The sequence below is a fragment of the Dinoponera quadriceps genome, unplaced genomic scaffold (genome assembly GCF_001313825.1).
Source record: "Dinoponera quadriceps isolate SergipeBrazil2010 unplaced genomic scaffold, ASM131382v1 scaffold2872, whole genome shotgun sequence".
Classification (NCBI taxonomy): domain Eukaryota; kingdom Metazoa; phylum Arthropoda; class Insecta; order Hymenoptera; family Formicidae; genus Dinoponera; species Dinoponera quadriceps.
The window spans coordinates 157,247-182,703 of record NW_014556992.1 but is presented as its reverse complement, the minus strand read 5'-3'; the positions used below and the strand labels follow the sequence as shown (position 1 = coordinate 182,703).

General features: G+C 44.6%; 1 protein-coding gene and 1 long non-coding RNA gene across 5 annotated transcripts in view; both read left to right on the top strand.

The window, feature by feature from the left end:
• LOC106748525 (probable Ras GTPase-activating protein) overlaps nt 1–25,457 on the top strand; it is a 339,617-nt gene that overhangs the window by 209,681 nt on the left and 104,479 nt on the right. The gene's annotated exons all lie outside the window — the stretch shown is intronic.
• On the top strand, nt 570–25,450 carry LOC106748526. The gene is made up of 3 exons (XR_001374766.1): nt 570–864; nt 6,598–6,769; nt 25,367–25,450. It is a non-coding gene; the product is annotated as an uncharacterized LOC106748526 (long non-coding RNA).

The window sequence follows — 25,457 nt, the reverse complement described above, 5'->3', positions numbered from 1 at the left end:
TGGGGCCCCATGAACCCCAGCTGAGAGAGCGCACGTGTCAACGAGTCTGCATTTGCTCGTTTTTCCCTTCCGCGCCGCTTTTCTCGATCGTCGTCTCTCGTTCATCCTCTCTGTCTCTTTCCGTCTTTCTAGTGACGTTGTCCTCACATTTCTCATTTCTTGGCCAGACGACTTGGCGCGTGCTCGTCTCGTTATGTTCCAGGGGCCGCGGCTCCTCCCAGACGCCGATTCAGATCGTTTTAGACAGCGAACGGCTCGAAATTACGACGACGCGCATTAATGCATTCGGCGAGACAAGATGGTTGATGTTTCCTCACGGTTGCACTTTGCAACTTTCATTCGATACGAAGGACGTTTCGCTGAGGTCTCCTACGAGACGCTTCAATTACCGTCGCCGGTTGTGCGCGTCCACTCAGGAATCAGCTGATCCGTCCTGGCGAACGAAGTAAACGTGTCCGTTCGTGTATCACTCTCTATCTCTCTCGCTCAGTGTATACCAACAGCGGCGCGACCGGAGCGCCGTGAAGGCGGCTGCGAGCGAGCGAAGGCGCGCGCGCACCCTCCTACATACAGCGGAATCTGCCGAGCGGCGGCAGTCCAGTTCCGATGTTCCCGCGCGGCGGTACGTGGCGATCGAGAACGCGCTCGCCGCGTGTGTTTTCGTTAGTCGTTCCGATCGTCTCGCGGCGTCCCGCCGACTGCGACAAGTCACGATCGTTACGCGAATGTGTTACGCGAGTGTTACGCGAGTGAACCCTAAGATCGCGATTCCGTTCGTAACGATGACAAGTCCCCGCTTCGGGTTGTGAATCATGACTGCACAAGATGCATCGAGGATCGTGTGCGTGAGCTAAGGACTCGGACGTAAGTGTTGTCTCGTAACCGGCCGAGACGCGCGACTCGGGTACGTTCGGGAAGTATGCTGTCAGCATTAAAGCGACATTCTATATCCTTGTTTTACAACCAAGGAGCGATGAAGATAGAATGGCGTTTTGGGCGAATAGTGCTAGTAGTGCGCTCTCCGAACGCACTCGTTGTGTCGATTCCGATGCTCGGACGATCGAGCTGTTGTAACGGAAACGTTAGAGCTTAGAATTCGGACAGCAAATCGGAAGCAGTCTCGTCGATCGGCCAACGATGCCTGAAGGTACTGCGATTCGGAAAAATTCGGTAGGAGATCGCATTTATGGCGAAGAATGATTGACGGCTTCGATTTGTCTATCCCTACTGTGATGCATCGCCATTTTCTGCTTCACGGTTGAGATCATTTAAACCGTTCTCGGGGATACCTTCAGGCGCGACAGAGATCCGAGTATTCACGAAATTCAAGCAATTTGAATCGCTCGATCCGAACATTCCCGAACATGAGCTTCGCGTGGAGTCGCGTATGTCGAGTGAAGTTTATAAACGAGCCATAGATATGTGCTCGGTATTTAACCCAACCTAAGATTTCGAGAGAGACACTCGATACACGCTCTATCGGTGACGCATTGTGGTTCGCGTCTTATCCGAAGGTGTTCTCGTATTTCAATTAACAAAGTTGAGTGCAGTTCGAGGTGACGGTCGCTCCGATAAGTATATCGAGGAACAATTAGATATAAGAATGTAACTATTAATTCCTGCGAATTTACATGTCATTTCTAAACTACATTGTGAATATTACACACACGCGCGCACATTTTATTTCTACTTACCTGCACGGAAAAGAATTAATTTTAAATCAAGAATAACTATTCTCATATATAAGCAAGAATATTATAATTTTTTTGGAAGATTTTTAGTCTTGAATTGAGTTGAGATTTAAAACTAATTTTTCTCCGTGTATTTTATACATTCGTATCTTTATCTTGCAACATCCGCCTCCTGATTGGCAACGTTTCGTTATTTCGACATTTTGTGCCTCGGTTCCTCCTTCGAGCGTTTTCGATACGATTTGTAATTAATTTCTCGATCGGTAGCCCCGCATAATATTTCTTTCATCGCGTATGTATAGAAAGACAAATATGTACGATATTAAAATTTTGTTAAGCAGCGGAAACTACTTTGTGTGCGGTCATTGCCACGCAATGATATATATTTTTTACATTATTTTTCATCTCTACAATATCTCTTCCCGGGAATCGTAATTTCATTTATATCAACGATATCATATTTTATTCTCTATTTCCTGTATATTTTATCGACTATCGTCCGTGGAAATATTACTGATACAATCCGGAGAACGCGAGCAAGTTACCTCGTTTCTTACATTTATGACAGTATCGTTTCTCGGTAATCGTTCCCGTGTGTTACCGTAACGTTTCATCGCGTTCGTCTCGGTCTTCGCTCCGGAAAGTCGGTGATGCGGTTCGGAGCACGCAGGCGAGGTGACGTACGTCCGCGGCTCTTCCTACGTGCGACAGAGTTCGCAGATAGCCGCGCGCGGAGATTAGGCCGATTAGGTTTCGTCGTGACTGCCAGCTCGTTGGCGCGCGCGTTCGCCGGAGAATCGCTCGGGCTTGTTTACGCCGTAGCTGTCAGTGAAAGAGTAACGATGCGCTCGGCCCTGCACGGGGGAGTGGTGTAGCCGCTTTATTGTGAATTTTTTCGACAGTCTCGACGAGTCTGCCTGCCTCTACAGGGTGACCGAAATAAATGGCCACTCGAGCTTTATGACATTGAGAGTTGCGAAAATTTCGGATGCTTCGCACGCACGCAGAGATCAAATTTTCCTCCGTACTTTTCCGTCCGTGATCCTTCCGTCGTGCGAAACATCGAAGCGTTTCTTATTTTACTTGTTATACGCGCGGATAATTAACCGCTGCAACAAATTAGTATCTTCGTGCCCGTAATTCGTTTCATTCCAACTGATAACTTCCATAGCGTTTTCTTAAAATTCTTACGAGCCGGAAATCGCGAATGATAGAGAGAGAGAGAAGCAATTGCGGGATCGATGGGTATTGTCGATAGCTAGGTAGCAATTGAGCTTCGTGGAATCTTCGCGGCGCGTGCGTACAGAGTCTCTGCGAACCGAGCCTCGACTTTTTTGCTCTCCGTAGCCGATCCTTCTGCCGGCCGTTCGATCGGAACGGCCATCTTTTGTGTCCGGCCTCGTCTGTGTCGGCGTATGAAAACCTGTTACTCCCTATCGCGCGACTTCTACTTCGTCCCTTCCCGTATTTGGTCATCCGATGAGAGTGTCAACCCCTTCGCCACTCGTCCGCGCGGCGACGACATTATATCGGAGCAAGAATTATCAGGTCTCCTTAATTATACACCCGTATTTATTCACTTACAGACCGCGGGTTATAAACTTTTTCCTTCGTTGGAATTTTTCTTTGAATGCCGGTCGCGAGGATGTTTAATCCGCTGGTATAAGATAATGAAAGAGGACGAACGTAAAAACATGATCGAAGGACGCGTCGTTGGAATTGTGCGCGGTGCTTTCGAGACAACGTGTACATGCACCGATCGTGTATTACATGACTGCTGGCCATTCGTTACATTATGTTGCTATTATCGCGGACGTCCGTCGATTATCAGTCATTAATCAGGCCCATTGACGTATTTAAATTAGCCTGATCGTCTATTACATCATACGCGAATGATCATCGGTGGATTGTGCACTTGCACACTTGCATATGCACAATGTATATTTGTTTATCACCAAACGTATCCCGCGCGTGACTTCTATGTTTGTCTCCGTATAACGTTACGGCCGTTAATTAGCGATTATCGTTGTAGGGGTTGCACCTACGATAATTTCGAGAGAGAAGGAGGAAGAAAGAGAGAACGAGAGAAAGAGAGAGAGAGAGGTAACGGACGGAAATGAGAGAAGTGAAATACAAGGGAACGAAAATAACTCGCCGTGGTATTATTATTACGTACGGCTGCAACGCGGCATGAATTACAGATATTAAGGCACTCGTTTTATAGCTACAGCACACACGCATTACCGTGGAAGACATAACAATGACTGACCACACCTAAGCGACCCTGACAATGCGCATTCGACGATGCTGTCTAGACAATCCTACGTACGCAAAGCGCACACTCCCGTTCCTTTCTCCATTATCTAACGTCGACCTGTTCTTCCCCGCGAGAGAGGTTCCTGAAAGAAATTTCTCCGTGCACGCGTGTATCGTTTCGCGCACGAAATGCGCTCAGTTTTCACCTGTCGCGGATGATTGCTTCTAATTACATTCGTTACGCACGTTCCGCGAGTTACGTTCACCGAAGGACCGCCTGTAATTTTACACGCGCCTGGAATATCGCCGCGATCGTTATCGATAATAATCGTCGGCTGAAATTTACATCTCGCGGCCCGAGTATCACCACTACTCACTTCGTTTCCAATGACCATTCCGCGATATGACTTTTTAATACGCGATTTGTTTCGTCGTCGGCATTGTTGCCCGTTTAATAACCGTACGGCGCGTTTATTCAATTCGCTTTGGCGTGTACGATAAAAGGCAAGCGATAAAAGGCAATTAAACGATCGTGATGTTACAACGTTGCCGTTGTGGGGGTGCGCGATGTACACGGATCGCGGTACCGGGCAATACGAGTTCATTTCGTCAGCGCTATCCCCGATAGCGCGGCGGGCGCAGCCATTTTTTTTACTCTTCGTTCTACGTAAAACGACGAATCGTCGCGGCGTGACCTCGGGTCAATCGTTGCCCCACTCGATAATTAAACAAGCGTTTTAAAACGATATATTCCCACCGGAAAGAGCGCGTACGCACACACTCGCATTTACGCGCTCACGTGTGCGTGCATCCGTTAACGAAAGTTAACGTCACTCCAAGCCGTGAGAGATTGAATTCTCGTTGTAACGCTGCGTCGAATTATCCTATTAAACCGAGCTCTCTCTCTCTCTCGGCCGCGTTTCTTCTTTTATTTTTGATTTTTACGCTCGATCAACGGAATTATCTCGACCGTTACGTCTCGTCGTACTCGTCATCGCAGCCGATTCGACGAAACGTCATCTCCATTCAGCGTCGGCTCACGGCTCTTATCTACGCCGGAATAGATCCAGTCGACAAGCATCCTTATTGATAGTCCCGAAATGACAGATGTCGCAAAACACAGTGCGTTTTCTTGTACGTTAGATTGCTCTCTCTCTCTCTCTCTCTCTCTCTCTTGCTTCTCTCTGCAAAGTAACATAAAGCAGCTCTTGAGTCAACATCGTTGTGATACTTTGTTCTAGTTCTTTCTAAGTAATGGGGAATTAGTGATAATAAGTTATGGTCGTACATATTATGGGCTTATACACGCATTCTCGCGCTAAAGATGTAATATCTTCTGTGCAGCAATAAAAATTTATCGCGTCTCTTTTCTCGGTTTTATGTTCGTTCTCGCGCGATTTGGTTAGCGACACGTCGTTAGCTGTTTACGCAAGGCGGCAGGAATGGCAGGTGCGAATCTGTCGGCAACAGAAATTCGAGTCACGCTTAAGCAGGTGCGGAGGACTTTAACGACGCGGACACGTCCGTATTTCGTTCGTGCTGGCGACTCGCTCGGTAAACCTTATCGGCGAGAGCCTCGAGACCGTTCTCGATAATGATTACGCCTCGAGATAGTGAAACATTCGACCCGAAGTTTGGTAGCGTCGAAGAGCGGACGCGATAAGTCTCGTGCCGGAGCGATTTCCTATTTTCGTAGCGCGCTCACGTGGCGACTGATAACGCCAGAGCGAAACCGGACGCCGTCCCCGTCGCTTTGTCTTCATTGCCGAGCATCGCCTTTTAACCGAGCGAAAGACTCGCTAGCTCCGACAATCGCGCGCGTGAGAAAATCTCGCTCGACGGGTGCGGGGAGAACCGAGATGAAAAAAACAAATTTATAAGGTGAAAGTTTGCGACTGGATTCTCGCGATTGTCTACTCGATTATTGTCTTTCCGTCGTTTCCTCTTCGAAAGCTCAGCGACTGCTCTCGGTGAAAAAGAATTAATAATACACACATTCGAGCGCTTCCAACAGAGTTTTCATTTTTAATTCTTCTATCTTGGAACACTGGTTATAAACTTATAAAACAAAAGTTTGAAGCTAAATCCTCGTCTCGCGATTACCTTTTCTTACCTACTGAATTATTCTTCCGCTGCTTCTTCTTTAAAAGCTTGACAAAGACTTGGCGAAGGGAGAATTGATAGCACTCGTTCATTCCTAATAGTTTGCATTCATAATTTTTTCATTTTGAAAGACTGGAATTGAGAAGGTAAAAGTTTCAAACTAGGTCTTCTCGTCTCACGACTGTCCATTCGATTATTCTTTTTTCGCTGCTTCCTTTTCAGAAGTTCGGCAGTCATTCGGTGAAAAGAGAATTAATAACATTCTTTTATTCTTCTCTAATAGTTCCTATTTTTAAATTCCTCCATTATAAAAGATTTACATCCAGAAGGCGAATGATATCACGTACTCCTTTTTATTTCTCTGCGGACGTGCTCAAAGTATATCTCGGCTGTCTTTAATTCGCCCGTCCGCATTGACGTCAATTTCAGTTCGGTGACCATAAAAGCGAACTCTTTTGTCAATGTCGGCGCGACGTCCTTCGAACTGCACGTAACGCACATTAAAACTAACTCGCGTACACGATCTCTCGTGGCATGTGCCATTCAGCATCTCTCGTGCACGCGAAGAGGGATCTCGGACCTCGTCGTGGTGTTATGACCACGTGTATGTCGGCGTGCCTGTAAGACACAAGAAAACGACTGCCCGACGACGAGACCGCTGGTGAATTAAAGGATCCTTGAACGCGAACTTTGACGGCTCGAGTTCGCATCGGGCGGAGGTGAGTTCAAGAAATTCCCGGAATCGATGGCGAACGTTCTCCGAATCGTGCGACGCGTCTCTCTTCACGAAGCACGTCCGATGAAGAAGCATCCTTAGATAAATATTTATTGCATTGCGCTCGAAGATGGAAAATATTTTTTTACAGTATGTACACTAATTTCGAAGATTCCATCGCGAGATCATTCTCGCTATCTAATCTATCATGAATGTCGCGCGAAGATATTTGTCGTTCATTAAATCCATTTTTACCTACGCGTTTTTAAATATCAATCAATATTTAAATTTCGGAATACTAATAACTTCGCATACATAAAATATAAATGAAATTTATACGGGAATTGAACGGAAAGACAAGGAACGCCAACTGCGTAACCTCCGCCTCCGCATTGCAGAAAATATTCTCGAGAGACTAGTTTGCGGTACTACATTATTCGCATGTCGTCGATGCGCCTTTAGAAAATTCCGGTGGTTACCGCGGACACGCGGTCGCGTTACAAAGTACTTTACGTCGTAATTAGAATTTGAATAATGCGAACATAACGGAGTGCTGAGTGAAGAGACGACACACAGTGGCGACACGTTTAATTGTTAATGACTCCATCCACACACAGGACCCATGATCCACTTACCTCGGTTAAGACTCGCTCTCGCGTTATCGTCGCGAACAAGCCAGGATTATGGCTCGAGTTTAGCGTTAGCGAATGAATTACTCGAGAGACGAGCAAAAAGAACTCGGTGGAACGCTACTCGCAGCTCGTGCCGTATCGGCCACTTGACGGCCTCGTTTTTGCCGGATTTCACTCGCGACGAATTTGCACGACGAAGTAACGCCGCGATGGTGCGCACGGTGTACGGTAGTGGCATTCTCTCGTGCGAAAACACGGGGAAAGAACACTCGTGGAAGCTTTAAAGCTCTCCTGTTTCGCGAGAGCGCTTGCATTTCAGCAGCTTACGAATACCGCGTTCTCTGCGCGGTCGACTGGGTCGTAAATTCTCCGACTTCGTAATGCGCAGAATTTGCCCGCTGATTTCACGTCATAATTCCGAGACGTTATCTCGGGATGTTGCGAATTGATGTCGTACAGAGGCACGACGAAGAAATTGCCGATGCGCCGGGGTTGCGAGTATTTCCCAGCCACTTTGCATTTTTCGGAAAATCCCATTAACGCTCGTGAAGAGATCTCCTTTGCAAACGTTGCGTTTCAACAGAATCACGGATCTTTTATTTTATTTTTACTCATGCCCCTTCGCTTTGGAGAAGTTCCGTGTTCTGTACACGCGGGACCCGTCTTCGAAACTGCGGCCGCGAACGGAACTCCATTGTCGCCTAATCGAGTCACCGACAATTAGTAGACTCATTGAAATCGAGTTAGAGTCGAATTTACCGGCGCAGCGGAACAAATGGTCCGATAAGCGGCCGAGAATTTCCTCGGGGATGAATGTAACTTTATGGCCGTGCGCTTTTGTCTACCGCGGATAGATTGTTCGTCGTTTATCCTGCTATATATTATGTCCCATCGTCCGTCGTTCGCACATAAAAGCGCGCACATCTAACGACTTGGTGAAAAAAAAAAAAAAACTTCAGTTGATCTCGGAGTAACGTCACTTCGTTAAGTCTTCAGACAATTCGATTAACCTTTCCGAGATATGGACGACGCAGTTTCCAAATGTAAAAGCGCAATTTAAACGTCCCGGAATACGAGAATATCAAATTTCATGTACAATAGTCTGGATTATACACGAACTCAAGTTCCAAAACGTTGAAAAATAACTGAACGTGAAACAAAAGCTGAAAATTTTCGGCTCATGTCGTTGTAGCTCCGGCAGAATTGTTTGCGATTTTTCGCGGGGGTTTTTTCCAACGAAACTCATTTCCATCGCATCTCGTGTTACAGTTGCACGTCCGTCGCGCGTCTCGTTCGCGCCAGCCTCTTCTCCAACTTGGTCGTGTCCAGCCCCTCGCGCCCCGTAGGAGTGTCGACAGTTATAAACTCCCGTAGCCGCGGAGTATCCGTTAGAATAAAACCTCCTCGTAGCTCTTCTCCAGTCACGGCGTATCCGAGCGTTTCTTTGTAGGTGTACGCGTGTGGAAAGCGAGCCTTCCCCGACGGGGCTCGTCCTAGCCCGAGCGACCCATTCTCCCACTCTGTCCTTCTTTCTTTCGACGTAGATTATTTTTTTCTCCCTTTTTTAAATTTTCCACACGGAAAAGACGAGCGTGGTTGCGGCGGTAGGTAACGCCGAGGCGTAGCGCGGGATCGATCAATCGCGGTTGTTCCGCACTATTCTTGTCGTTCGCGCGGCCGAAGTACTTTTAATATAAAAGATAGAACGCGCGCCGATAGAGTTACGTGCAACAAAGTCCGACAAAAGAGCCACCGTGGGTCCTTTGACGTCTGCATTTTTTCCGCGTCTTTTTTTTTCCTCCCGACGTGCACAGAATAGCCGTGCGAGAGTCGGATCGAGTTGTCTTACACCGGGATTCACAGGAGAATGAACGCCGATGGTTTATTTCGAGCGCCACTCTCGGAACCGATACGCCGATGGGAAAAAATTCATTTACTTTCTCGCTCTCTTTTTTCACTCTTCATTTTTCACGTGTGCGTTTCGATAACGAAGCGACGGCGAATTTTATTCCGCGCGACGCTAAGGTACACCAACGCGACGGAGCACAAAGTGAATAATACGATGGAACTTAATAAGCGCGTACGCGCGGGGTGGTGCGGGGAGTGCGTCTAAATTTTTCGAGACCGCGAAGGGGAAAAAGGGAGAATACGATTCAGAGTAGACGACGATAACGACGGTGGCGGCGCGTGAAATATGCAAGTTCATTATGGCGGAACATTTTCTCACGCGTTCGGGTTAAAAATTCTGTACGAGAAGTGGAGTAAGAAAGATGAAAGGTGGACAACTGGGAAGCGGCGCGACGAGGAACGGGGGAATATCGCACGCGACACAGGAAGTACCGTGCGGGCACAGGTAGTCGCGTCGCAACTTCCGGTGTGGATAACGAACAACAAGAGGGGGGATCCTTCCGGGCGTGTCGACGCAATAGATACCGCTTTCACGATATACCAGAGAACAGATTATTTTTAGAGTGTGTGCGCGCTAACCTCATCTCGCCGGGTGGGATTTTATCATCATTTTCTTCTTCGTAGAACCTTGCCAAATTCCGGAGTTCAAAAATATTCGCAGGCGAAAGAAGTCGATTGACAGAGCCGTGCAATTCTTGCGATACTTTTTCCGAGAAAGTTTTCCTCTTTCTCTCTTCTCGTCACCAATTACAGGGCTATCGCATTGTGAACCCTCGCGCTACCAATTGGAATAGAAATGTACCGCGTGGGTATTTTTGCAGATTGTCACCTTGCGGTTTTATTTAACGCCGCGCGATTTTATAAATAGGACACGCTTAATATATAGCGCTCGTAACAAGGTTAATTTAATGCGATTAATTTCATTCATCTATTCGTCCGATCATTAAATCGGCTTATTGAATGTTCATATTACGCCCCATTACGATGTTGGAATTAATTATTCCGATAACTGAAATTGCATAGTTGAACGTAAACGAGCGTGGAATACATGGTTTCATCATACGTGGTAACGTTGTAATAAAATAATAGAAATATTGTTGCTTATATAACAAGTATCAAAATATATCGCTCCAAATAATTAAAACATCATACGGCACGAATAGTTTTATCAAGTAGTTTTCGATCTAAAAAAGTAAATCAAATAGGTACACAAAAGAAGAGAATTAGTTCCCAAAATGAAAAATTAATTCTTACAGCTAAAAATTAACTGTCTATATAATACAATTAAAATTTATTTAATTTAGTTAATTTTTTGTTCCTGTACTTAGTTTTTCGCTCCACCACCTGAAAACTAAATCTGATAACTAAATTTCAGTTATACAGTTCAGTATATACAGGGTGAACCGCGCAACGTAATCAGTTCAGTTTATTCTGTTGCTAATATAACATGGTTTAAGGTGAGCGTTAAAATGATTTTAAAGCTCACCTTGAACCGTGTTATACTAAGCAAAAAAATTTTCAAGCGGTTCATTAACAGCAGAATAAATTAAACTGATCACGTTGCGTGGTTCACCCTGTATATGGACAGCTAACTCCTTTTTTCTATATACAATTTTACATTTATGTAACATGCATTTATTTACGAAAAATTACATCAAGAAAAACAACCAATACTTCAAACATCTCTTTTGATAATTGGTTATTAGATAAATAGATCTCCTAATTATAACTGGCGGTGCGAAAGTTGGCCAATCCTCGAATGAAAACTCCCCGGAGGCTCATTTACAGCGCCATTTACGTCCGCGGCAGAGATCCAACCCGCTTTTTTTAATCTCAAACGTCGTTTCAGCAGCCGACAACTTTTTCGAGCGCGCGCACGCGCGCGTCTCTGTTATTCAATCGCGACTCTCTCGTGTTCGCAAACTTCTCTCTTTTCGCCCGGCGCGAAATTTTCGCGCGAGGATCTCTTCTGCAACCCGCACAGGGAGAGATGACCCAATTCGATAGTTAACTCTCACGGCGATTCGCCATTGTTCCCTGATTTTCCGCTCTTCTCCCGCGACGGCGGATCGAGTCACCGTGTCGACAAGGTGGAAATGAATGGAAATAGATGCGAGGAAAGTTGGAGGGAGGGAAGAAGCTTTATAGACGCCGTACTACGACGCGCGGCGCACCGAAGTTCTCGACCGAGCTNAGCGATGCGCAACGCGCTCCAAATGCGCGACGCATTTTGACGTTAAAATCATAAACTGCAATTAGCGTTATTGTGTTGTTTATAAATGTCCCCCCCCCCCCCCCTCTCTCTCTCTCTCTCTTGGCTTCAGCGTTCCCCTTCCGCGCTGTCTTTTTGCGTTCGATGACATAAAAGCATCGCCGTGGCTCGACACCATTTTTCCGGGCTGCTCCCGAGACGCGCATATAGCACACACGGCGCATATATATCCACCTACCGTGCATCGCGGTGCATGTCGTGGAAACGGGTTGACCTAACGGATTCGTTGAATTTGTCGTGCCGCGGTTTTTGCGACGATCGTTCCGAGAAGGATCGAATTGCTCGTCGCTTTATTGTTCCCGTGTCGAGTCGCGTGTCTACATATATCGCGTCCATCACGAACTTTCGCGCAATAAAAATAGAAGGCGCGAGATACGGTATCTAGCACGCTAGTCGCGTATCTATCTTGCCCGCGCGCGCGAATTAAATCGGCAATTAATTAGAAAAGCGCACCGCAACGAGGCTCGCGCGTAAACAAAAATATATAAAATATATAAAGTGTTATTAGGGTCGAAATGGGGAACTTTCTTTTTGGTATCGGCGAAGGATCTCTCCCTCCGTGCGCATTTATACATACTTGATTTTATTTTATTCGCTTTGTGAAAGAGAGACCAATGCGCACGATCCGAATGATTCCAATTAAGTGGTAACGCGCCCGTAATTGCCAGAGAAAAGATTAATAAGCGCGAATGAGCGAGTAATCGCGGAAAACTTGTAATTTAGTTTCACGCGAGCGGACGCATCGATTTATCGTTGTGCGCGGGTCAAGTAACGAAGTTGCGAGCGGCTTTGACAACCGAACAGAAAGGACGATGACGTCAGTCGCCGCTTTAAGTCACTACGACGCGATGAGGCAATTAGAAGATTAGATTACTCGCGCTCGCGCTTACATTCATGAATTTTCATGAGTTTTCCTTCGCCGACCTGTCTGCGCTTCAACGCGATAAACTTTGTTCGAGGACCATGACGGATCTGCCGACCTACATTCTCGGTAGCGTCTCTAATCTCCTCCGCGCTTTTTTTTTCTACACGGTCATAATTCTTACCCGAGTCATTATCGACACGTCATTTTCGGCTAATCGTCGGACGTTGTTATTTTGTTCGTCTTGCATGCGTCTGTAATCGCCGTAGCGATTTTTGATCATATATTTCTACGTGTTTAGAATATTTCTCGAACGTCGAAGTTATACGAGAGGGAAAGATCCTTTCTCAATCATATTTTTTCACGTCATATAATTTTTCCTCTGCAGTATATGATGATGCGGAAATGAGATTATTCTCATGAATAATGGAAAATCGTAGCATTTATTTTAATTTTGCAGTCCTTCCCCCGCATTTTATGCAAAAATTCCCATCGGTTTCCGATTCACGATTAAATTATTCACGTCGTTATTGTTTTCGAAAATTCCGCGCGCCACGAAAATTCGATCCCGCCTATCGGGGGAATTCAGGTATCGGGAATTCGCGAACTGTGTCAAGTGATAAATGGCCGCGGACGTCTAACAAAGTTGGTGGAAAATGATGTAGCGACGTCGCCGAACGGCAGATCAGCAAATACGGTGGGAATAACGGAAGTTTGTTAGGAACTTACTACAGACATATAACGTTGTTTATCATCTATCGTGACGCGGGATTAACTTCCGCAATAACAACGAAAAGTTTTCCGGAAGTTCGAGTGTTTAGTCGCGAGACGGACGCCTACACTACTGACGCTCTTTCTCGTTTAATTGGCAGGCTATAAATGCACTTAACGCAAAGAGCACGGCAAGAGATGATTATTATTTATGAACGGTCAGGCGATCGCGACGCAGAGATAAAACGCGTTATTAGAAGTCGCACCGACGCGACTGTCTAATTTTAACGATTGCTACCGCTCAAAATAATACTCATCTCGAAAAAGTGTTGTTTAATTTTAAACATTAATCGTAGTGTACTCGCTTCCTCTGCGAAACAAGAGGAAAAGTCTCGTTAATCTCCTTAAAATAACTGATGCATGCTTCGCTTGCTGATGCCTTTTTTATGCTTTTAACGATTTTTGCACGGTTATTTTTATCACGTTACGTTAAGGAAGGGGGCGAAGGGGGTCTCATGCGAGATGCATGTGCGATTAATACGTGACTCGTTCGCAACTCGACCGAATTTGTCGTTCGATAGTAGCCTCGCGTTTCACGATATAAAATACTGTAGGATCGTTTCCTGCATTCTCTCTTTATTCAATGACCACGTGATGGGCTGTGCGCTACGTGATCGAGTACGAACGACCGGGATTTTATGCACGACAATGAGCTGCCTGCTAGGTCGTTGAACTTTTCCTGCTACTATCTTTTCGATTCACGACCCCCGTAATCTCTAAATTACCAAGATGCGTTTCATGTCCTGTAAGTCCGGCGAAAGGTAGACCTCACCATAAAACGTTACGATAGAGTATCGCGTGTTAAAAAAATAGAACCGGTAATTTTATTTAACAGACTCAGTTCGCACGAGTGGACCTCAAAAGTATATATAATTTACGAGAATATTAGAGCTGATTGTAAAAGCGTTGTTTTGACGAGTGTGTTCGTCGAAAAGTATTTTCTAAGAAATATCTTTTAAAAGTACTCGAACGCGTCGAGAAAGTTGCTTTCACGTGGCCGGTGGAGCTCGCGCGCGTACGTCGAATCGAATTTTGACTCGGCTTCTTACCGAATTAAGGAAATGTCTAACTTAGTAGAAAAGTGGCGAGCGTGCGCGATAAATCCAATTGCGCGAAACGTAAAAGGCAGCTCAGGCGGTTCATTAACCAAATACAGTGGACGGCTTGCATGAGGAAACTCTGTCCGATACTCGACCGAACTTTATTACACATCCCCCTCCCCTCCCTTCCACCCGGCTTCTTTGCCTCACTCTTTCGCGATGGAAACTCTTAATTGCAACGCGAGCTCACGACTTTGTCGACACTCTGCTTTCCTACGATTGTGTCGACGTGTCATTGCGAAACTGTAGCGCTCGATTCTTACGTAACTGAACACCTGCCGGCGTCTGACAAGTAAGAAGCCCTCCCCCACTTCCGAAGTAATAGTGCTTTAATTAATAGGAAGCGCTATTAATTAGCGCGAGCGCAGCAAGATGATCTTCTTAGAAAACAGCAGCGTCGTAGACGACTCCTTTGAGAGAGATTGTGCGCCACTCGCACGTTTGAAAAGCTTGTTAGCTTCTCTCTGTATACGTGAAATATCAGCCTCGAAAGTAGCTTTTAGAAGATTGGTTCGAAAGGTCAAAGCTGCATCTACGGCATGGCCGATATGATGTGCTCGTTGCTGCGATGCGATTTAGAAACGTCTTTCTCCCACTTTTGTAGCACGATGGGCATCGCTCAAGTGCCGCTTCCCGCAAGTTTTTCCTCGAGGAGGGGGTGGGGGAGAGGCGAAATTTGGCGAGAAGTCGTCGTGTGACCTCTCGCAACTTCTTCGTGTAGGTGGAGCTCTTGTCTCTTTCCCTCTGGACGAAGGAGGAAAATATTTCTCGACTTCCTCGCGCGCGTTGTTGTGCACGCGCGCGCTCGTAAATCCGCCGAACTACGGCGTTCGCGTAAATCGCGATCGTAATTTTCGAAGGCGGGCGAGAAAGAGCCCGGGTTGCCCTTATACCCGGTCGGCGATAAGTTCGGCGCAAGCGGCGATAAATCAGGCGCGCGAGCGGCCGAGTTTTCACCGGAAGTGTATTCGCAGCATTCGGAGCGCGCGATTACGTAAAGAATTCGTTTCGCTGTGTCGAGATGAGATCTAGGCCCCCGTCGTATCCGATACATTGCGACGGGAGGGAATGTATCAGGGAAAACGACGACGCGCGTTCCTTTCGCGCACGTGCGAGCTCGGGCGCGCGAATAAATCTCTTCCAGATGCGGAGCGAGCGGGGTCGCGTGGCGCGCGCCTTCCTTCGTCTCGTCGTCGTTGTAAATTTTCGCTTTCCCGGCCCGGAGAATTTCGTAACCCTTTATTCGGCTCTCTCGCCCGAACGTGCGCGACGTCTCCGATTTATTTCCATTTATTTCCGCGCGGCGAATTGACGAATCGTCGCCAAGTGCCGCGTTATTTGTAACGATAGCTTCCGAAGCGGTATATATTCTGCAGCGAATGGAACGTCGCGTTGCACACATCGCGAGGAGGCGGTGTGTCTAACGCGAGAATATGGCAGACATTGTGCGCGTTCATTGTCGCGGAAACGACCGACGGCGCACGAGTTTTATTGCTTTGTCCGCGCCGGCAATCTGCGACAATTCTCCGCACGCCGAAGTTTTACAGGCGCGGTCGCGAGTTGAATCCGCGTCGTACAATAGCGCGAGAGATGCGTTTCGAGAAACTGTTCCGGTCATAAATGTTACGGTGTCGGAACGACGGAATTTCCCCGTGACGCGACGATCGTCGAGAAAGAGAGAGAGAGAGAGCACGTAGCCGGAAAAATCGCTGAAATTCTTCCGTCCCCGCGAAACCGCGAAATTTTCCCGCGTGATCTCTCGTTGTCTCGCAAAAAAAAAATACACTCGCTCCGCTATTCTTCGTGAGCCACCGATCTCTCGTCGACTCGCGTGGCTTCGTGCCGTATCGTCCATTCACCGTTATGATGGCGAATTTAATTGAATGAACTCATCGCGGTCTCAATTTAGGCAAACGACGCATGAAGTTGCCCGAGCATCCGCTTCAGTCTCTCCTCGAACGCTCGCCGCACGATGCGCTCGAACTTTCAACGGCGACGGTCTCATTCTGCTGTATTCTTCCTCGCTCTTTTTTTACGTCTTGTCGAATTAAAGCTCCGTGAAATCTTCGCGGGATGCGCCTCGCAACGTTAAAAATATCCATCATCACGTAACGTGAAGCACTGATCGGTCGGTCGATCGACCGGCGGCCTGCTTCCCACACTGCCCGGCCGTTTTCCCAATTACCGCGCTCGAATAATCCCTTTCGAAAGGGCTTTAAAGGGCGCGTTCGTTTTCTCTTCGCTGCTAGTTACTTGGTTATTTAGAATTACACGGCGGGCGCGTAAATCCACTAGCGGAAAGTGCCAGTTTACCGAGCGGTTCTAAACGTTAGCAACGAAATATACTTCAGTCGTGAATTTCGCGGTGTAATTTAGTCTCCCTTTTCCGTCTCGTCTGTTCATGCGAACGGATTTTAGCAAATGAATATTCTTGAACATTCTAACTCGTTTCCGTGTTTTATTTATTATCTCTATATTTCCTCTTATACAGCGCTTGTTTGCTCAAGTTTAATCGAATCGTCGTAGAATTAATCTGAAATATTAAAGACAAGTCTTCGCTTTACACAGTAAACAATTTTATGTTAAATTCAATATATTTCACATGTCCCAAGTGTTCTACCTAAATTTTTTGCGTTAATTTAACAGAAGGTGAATGTACTGAAAAGTAACACAAATATATCAAAAATTAACACAAAATGAATATCCACTCTCTAAATTTCTTGGAATGAGTTCTAAGTTAGAAGTGGCAGTATTTTCACTCGCTTGGAATGAGTTTTCACTCGTGAAAATACTGCCACTTTAACCTAGCATTCACTTCATAAAATTTAGAGAGCATGATATTTTAATCGACACTGAAGTATAACACTTCACATGTTGAACGACTTAACACAAAATGTTGAAATAACATAAACACTATATTAAATATGTTAAATTAACACACGGGTATGTTAACGATTTAGCATAAGAATTTTAACAAAGGCTGATTTTAACACAAATACAAAATGTTTTTTACTGTGTAACATCTATGAAATTTGAATATCGTGGATTCTAAAGATCAGAGAGAAAATCTCTTGATTAATAAGTCGGTATCTTGCGTTCGCGCGTCAAGTGGATTTGAAAGTTGCAAAGCGTGCGACGACACGTTCGCGATTGCGCGCGTGCGATATTTCGCTTCGAAATTCGGAAGCTTGCCAAGAGATTCTCGAAGTGTTCGAACTAGACTTTGCTCGACGAAGGCAAAGCGTGAAGAAACGCACGGCGAAAGACGTCCGTCTCGCTCGTCGTAAACTTCGCGCGCTCGCAAAATGCATCTCGTCTTCACGCATTACGCGAATTTCACGGATCGTTATTTCCCGCGAGTTTACGGACGTGCGATGATGTGTCCTCCCGACTGTCGTTTACCACCCACTGTTATATCATCGAAGCTTCGTGGAAGTTTATCGAATCGGTTTTACCATTTGCTCTTATCGGCATGAATCTTAGAAACGAAAACTTCCTAAGGAGTTGATCAATAGGATCGACGTGATCCGTTTAAAAGCTCGATACGACAGATCAGGTCCGATGATCTTGGTGTCGAAGAGAAACCGGACTTGAGGTTGCTCAGAGGACTCTTGAAGATTGCTACACGCGCAACGGACGTTTCGTATTGGTAGAGATATAGCGGCGACTTAAAATAGAGCGTATCCGAGACGCTGACCAGCGAGAGGCTTTTGACGAGAAGAACCGAAGAGATCGCTCGGCCTGTAAAGATATCGGCGAACGTTCACTCTCCGCGCCAGACGCAGAAATCGAAAGCTCGCCGCGTTGAGTCGGCTTTTGTGAGCCATTCAATGTTAAACATTCGGGTGCGTTCACATCAAGAGATTTTCTATTTTCTATTTTATCTTCTCACTGAAAATCGCAGTGAAATATTCCTACTTACGTACACGAAATATTAAATATAATACAATATATCCAATTTATTTTGCGGTATTTTTCTACTGAAAATCTTTGTAATTTATAATATTTTGCAATAATTTTACTATTCTTATTTTTACACTGCAACATAATTTTGGTAATTAGCACGATCGTGTTACATCATCGTGTTTACTTGCGAAACCGCAAAATGGCGCATGCTCGTTCACGATAATGCGACAATTCTCTTGTGACGACTCGCCGCTAAAAACGATGAATGAGAGACGAGTGTCACCTGCGAGGGTTCCGTCGCGATAAAACCGTCGATTACCGCGCGGAAACGATAAAGTCGTGGTTCATATCGAGGTACATCATTCACGGTCGACAGCCGCCGTTTCGCGTGGAACGTTCGTCTTCCTCGCGATCGTAAAATATAATGATCTCCCTTGGCGATCCCCGGTAGTTCACGCGGCTTTACTGCGTGCACACTGTATAACATGGATACACGATTCCGCCACACTTTTCCTGGCGCGCGTAAGGTCCGATCGGACGAACCTGTTCTCGTTCTTTCGCAATCGTGATTTATCCGCAAATACGGCCGTGAGAAATAAAAGCGAATCGACCGCGTTCGCTTCGCGACGTAAAGAACGATTAAAACGAGATTAAATCGGAAATACGGCATATCGCTCTAGAGCTTCGTCGGCTGCGCCCGTCACGCTGTGGTAATAACGCGCGTATCCTCGATAACAGATGTTTACGGTGTAAAACTGAAATATGCCCGCGCCCTATTTTCCGTCCAACTCGTTCCGAAACCTCCTCGTCGCGAGTCAACGAGACTTCGCCGATGCCGCGCCTCTCGCGGAGCGAAGCGGCGCGTCACGTGTGTGTCGCCAGTAATTAAATTTAATTTCCGGAAGCGCTCGACGCAACGTGTAATTTTGAAAATCTATAGAGGAGAAACGCTTGCGACCTCATTTCGCTTTAATTAACTTCGATCACGTTCGTGTGATGTTTCTCAATCACACGTGACATCCTCGCGTGCTATTAAATTACAGAAACGGAGGAGATAATTATCGCGCGATCGAATAATTTTCACGTCCTCTAGTGTAATTTCTAAATTTCAGCAAAGATTGACAAAATCGCGAATTCCTACTGCATTTTGAAGCAACCTCCGTGTTTTGGGTCTCGTTTTGCACTCGTCGCGCTGTAAATCGTCATGAAGCGAGTGCGATTAGTGCAATCAGCACTCCCGTCGATTCACCCTGAATTAATTAATTAGCTGGACGTTATAGAGGGCAGCGTTAATTTATCCTGCCGACATCGGCGTCCTCGTCGTCTTTCTAACAACAATCAGTTCCCGAAAATGAAAGCCCAAGCTCGCGCGGGAAACTCCGGTGTTATTTGCGGAGACAGAATTGCGACGTGTTCTGTGACTTCCACAGCCGAAGTTCGTAAATCTCTCTCAGTAGCCCCCCTGACTAGCTGGGATCATGTGCTTCTAATGAGCCACGCTAATGATCGTTATGTAGTCGCGCTCGACGAAGATAATTGATGAGTTTTTTTATTAATCACGCGAACACGTGTTTTACGGTTATAAATAGACATTCTCACGACTTTGTTTCGTATATTCTTAATCGCGCTTTTCTCTAAGCTTCCGGATATTATTGCGACAAATTAAAATATTTGCGAGAACTAGTCTTTATACATATATAATATACATAGTATATCCCATAATTCACGAACTTGTTTAAATTTTCGCAGAGGAAAAATCAGTTCAAAATTAGATCAAGGAATAATTATTATGTAATTATAATTAAGATTACGGAACTTCTCCTATATACATTATCGGTATACTTAGATATGGGAGCGGCTCATTTTTCTCATTTCTCTTTATTTATTTAGAAAAACCTCACTTTTTCTCACTTTTAGAATAAATCTCACTTGTCTCATTTTTTTTCATATTCAATTTGATCCCTTTCAAAAAAATTCGGTCATAAAAGATCACACTTGTATTCGATAAAAAAAAAACAAAGAATACGACATCTTGACAAAACAGAACATAAGGGGATGAAAAAGAATGTTTCGAAGCGGGAGCTGGGGTAGCTCAGTGGTAAGAGCAGTGCCCGGCAAGCGGAAGATCCCGGGTTCGATTCCCGGCCCAGTAAAACTCCTCTCCCCTCTAATCCCTGAGACATTTTCTCTCGAACTTTTCAGTATAAAGTTTTGTGAAAAGTTTGGCGAATGAGGTATTAAAAAAAAGGGGTTTTGTCGGCTCGGGGTCAGCCTTATGTATATTACGTATGATTTGAGAGATTCGTTCTTAGTGTTTTCCGAACGCGCGCAACGATCCCCCGGGAGTTTTTATGATGAGAGGGGGCTTCTCTCTCTCTCTAGATCGGAAAGGTAATAGTGTTATCACACTTTGGTGACGGGGGAGCGGGGCGCGTGTATCGAGAGACCATTTTTCAGTGTCGCGTTGAGGAAACGCTAAACAAAAGAGCTGAGGTTTTGTGAGTGGACCCATCATCCGAGGGGAGTGGGGGATGGCATCTACTACCCTCGGGAGGGGGTAATTCCCGATTGCCGGTGGAGCGTAAAGATTTGGCACAGAGGGTGTCGCATGTTTAGGGAGGCCGGCGCACGTGATGGGTATTTTAAGATATTTCGAGTACGAATGTTTGATCATCAGGCTTGACTGGCCGCGAGTTGAGAAAAAGGATTGTTGGAGAAGTAGAAAAAGGGGAGGANTTGGGGGGGGGGGGAGCCTTGGGTAGCTCAAATGGTATAAGAGCAGTCGCCCGGAAAATGGAAACAAACTTCAGCTCCCGATATATTTTTTTCTCCGATTCTTACATTCAATAATTTGCTCCTTTAAAGACAAAATAAAAGATTCAAAGAAAACAGAACGTAAGAATAATACAATGTTCATAAAGTGAAGAAAGTGATTTTATTTTTAGGTTATTTTTATCAAGTTTGTCACAGAAAAATAGGCAATGACCGTCAGAAGTACACTTAACTGTTTTCTTTAAATTTTCATAGTAGAATCGTTTGTCCACATTTGTCCATAATTTTTATTTGTCCATCAAGCCAAAACGAGTTCTTAACAAACCCAAGAAAAGAATCAATGATAGTCTGGAACATTCCTGTTTTTTTTTTTAATTGCACATTATTGAATATTATTGTTTGAATATTATTTTTAAGAAGTTAACTAACTAGTCTGTTTGCAACAGTACCTCGTAATTCTTTTCATTTCTAAAATTTGTTTTTCTTTGACGAAAAGATCTGGGATGTCTTAATGCCCTGGAAATTTATTGCAATGCAGATTAACTGGATTTAAATATTTTTGTTTTATTTTATTTCATCAAACGTGTTTGAGGAAACTCAAAGAATCAAATTTCTGTCTTTTGTGAATAATTTTATGATAGAATTTTATAAATATCTAGACATGTGCCTAAAACTAAAGTAAATTCTAAATTTTATATATCATGTATAACTTTCTTTGTTTCCCGGCATTCATATTTTCTTATTATTGACTTTCATTAATCAATATTTTTAATCTCTTAGGGAAATGGTATAATAGATAAACTATTCAATTTTTAACATATAAATTCTTTGAAAAAGTCTCACTTTTTATTCATTTTTTTCACTATTTCTGACAACTAAACCGCTCCTATGCTTAATATTCTGTACTGTATTTTTTAATATTTTATATTAAAAAGAAAGAGAGAGAGAGAGAAAATCTAGAGGAGAGATAAGAAAACACGATCTGTCGGTTCATTCGAATCGATATTCTTCCGGTGCGTTATACGCGCCATAAATCAGGCGGACGTTCTTTCTCACGGCTTTACGATTTTCCCGGGCCAGCAGATATAGTTATTCACGCGATACCGTTCATTATTTCGCATTGCATTGTCTCTGATTAATATTTAATTCACCGTGGATCGACCTCGGATCGTTAATTACCTCCGCGAAATGAACGAGCGTCGATCCATTGAAACGGATCCACGTTTTTTGCGTCGAGACGTTCGCTTCCCGCGGTGCACCGCGTGGTCGAGCCACGGAAACTATGGTTTACGAGCAACAGGTGGGTTATAACGAATATCGTATCCGCGACGTTGTATCGAAGCCTCATAATCGCGAGATCCTTCACGCTTCACTGCCGAAATTTATTAAAGCCGAACTCGTCGTGCAACAGATTCGTGGTTTCACGCAAACAACTTTGAAACTTGTGTTTTTTCGCAAATGCCGCGCGAAAAAAGACAAAACAGCGGAAACTCTTACGTTACAATTAAACAAATTGAATATCCTGATGGCGTAAATCGAACAGAAAATATTACATGTGTGTATTCATATTCTTTCATCAAGTGCATTTATTTCCGCAATGACATCGCAATGTCATCGCAATTAGAAGAATATCCACAACTTTCGCAAAAAATCGTTCTGCTTAAAAAATACAACAATGTGAGGAGCATTTTTTTTTCAAAAGCATTTTCTTCCCTATGAAATATACACGAACTCCTTCGCTTCTAGCGATAATGCTCCAACTTGAGATATCTCTTTGTGCGATATTTTGTATCGGAAAATTCCGCGGTTTTCTTTGACATCCTTATCTTTCAAATACATCATCTTCTTCAAAAGATACAACTATCTACTTCCGAAAAAGCGTTCTACACATTGCGAAGGATACTCCATAGCGTCGCCTCCGGGGAGGACTCCTGAAGATACCTCTTTCTACTTAGTAGAGTCCTGCAAAATATAAATGTTACACGATTGGGGGTTCTACTTTCGTAATTTAATCTCAATCGCCGCGATCTTAATTACTCGGGCTCAGACCTCGCCTCGTAACTCTCGCGGCACTCTCGATACATTAATTGAGATATATAGTATGCGAAGGAATCGAACGCGCGAGCGGTTGGATGTATTAATTAAATAAAGAGATAAATGTGTGTATGGCATGCGCTTGACAAAGAGGAAGCGAACGAGTCACACGCGCTCCGTATAACGACGATCAGATTCTCATTACAATAAAGCATGACTATGAGGGCGTAACGTTAACCACTGTTAACTAGGTTCTCGTCGATCTTTCGTCAGGTTAATCAATGCATCTTATTGATTCCGAGACCGGCAAATCACCTGAAAGAAGAGCCAACCGCGATCGCGCGAGTAATTAATCGCGGCTGGGCGGAACGTCTCGAGGATGCGATTCGTCACCGCGTTCGATCGAAATCGAAACGCCTTCTCTCTCTCTCTCTCTCTCTCTCCTTCTTATATTATTTTTCTCTCTTTTTCTGTATCTCCGTTTTTAATTAAGTGTCCGCGTTGTTGTACTGTAAAATCGCACCCACGCGCTGGCTGGCACGCGTGCGTTCATACCTACGCGCGCTCGGCATAAATTATGCATCGAGCGATTGCGCGTGCGCGCACACACACATATACAAGTTAACACTCGCAAAATACCTGAGAGCATGCCTAGGCGTACGCAGGATGCGCTCTTAAATGCAGTTCCTCTTCTCCTTAAGGAGACTATAAAACTCAGTGTCATACTTTCAGCGGCGCATCAAGGGAACCACTCGTAAATTTAGCACTCATCAAGCAAAATTACGTTTCTTTTACCGTCTAAATAATAAGTGTTAATTGGAAATGATATTGAGATAAATATTTATACAAAATATCACAAATATGAAAATTTTTATATTTTTAATTTTTTTTATTAATATGTTTATACTCGGTTGATTTTATAGAGATGTACAAATAATAAAAAGGGGTATAATAATGTTTAAATATGTGCATATATGTAAATATATTATTAGTATTATCATAAATTATGAAACTTCACACCGTTGTATTTTCAAAACAAAATAATCAATAATTCTAAAATGTATATATAAATGTCTGTATATTAGTCTTTTATATCAGTAATTTTTCATTAAAATCATATATATGTATATATATGTAGTTTAGAAGATATTAAAAAAGATATTAAAAATAGAAATAAAAAATAGCACGTTGACGAGGAACAAGTATAAAAAGTGTCAATTTTAGTTGCAAACATTTCAGCTCCCAAACAATCTTTTTTTAATACAAGAAATTAGACATTTCAATATATACATAGTGTAATTTCAATGAATTCTTATCAAACTCATTTGATTCACGGAAAATCCGACGCTATTTCGAAGTCGTGCAAAGATATTCCGGATGTGTCACAGTTTGTAAAATTTCTCGAAATTCGTCAAATTGCGAGAAATGCGAAAAATATTTACAAAAACATTCACAACCCGTGCAAGATTGCAAATCGCTACTTCTCCTGCATAAGATAAACAAGCCTCAATTCTGACAGAATTCCCAGCAAAATTGAAACTTTTCAAATACAATTTCTTGAATCTCTCAATATCAATTAACGATTTTTTCATCACGTTTAACTATAAAGCTGAGCTTATCTCACCCGTTGAAGATGTTTTTCCTCCCGCATCTCGGAATGTCTCACTGGCTTATAAATATTGATATTATTCGCGGAACGAATGACGTAACCGGAGATACTCGCGTTTGTTTTCAAACGCGTGAAGTCACAGTTCTGTGTCCAGCGCGAGTAATTGGAACCGTCGTAAGTCATCGTGACGTATGAGTACGAGTCCGGCGTTCGATAGATAGCTGTAATTTACGTGCCGAAAAGACGGGGGGGCCCATTAGCCACGTTTGGGCACGTAAAAGCGCTTTCGTAGTTTCTGTCGCGTTGCGTTGCGCAACGGCATTATGCCGAGCTGCAAATTGAGCTGTGCGAGCGCGGTGATTTATGCGTCGTCGTTGTCGTCGTCTCGCATAAGGTCGATGGCGCTTTCCCGCGCGAAAGAGGAAAAGTCTCATTCGGCCGCGCTCGCCGGGATCTATCAGCTTTCGACGTGGACGCGACTGACGTTGGGTGGCTCTCGACGAGATATTTTTCAAGTTGATTAATACCACCCGGCGTACAAAGAGATTAAGCCGGGCGAGAACACGCTTCGAGTCCGGTCGTCGCGAGGTCGAAAACCCCGGGAGAGTGAGATCGAGAACGATCTCGTCCGCCAGGAACTTTTGGATCATGGGTCGCTTCGGAGAACGTTCGCCGCGCGCGTGTGCCAACATCTGTGTGGCCCCGCACCGACGGACCGCTCGATTCTCTTTGCAGGTGAACTAGAGCGAAGAGGAGCGCGCGAACAGGTTGCTCTCGCGAGCTACACCCACGTGCGCGCATGCGGACGCACCTTAGCGGTTAATTA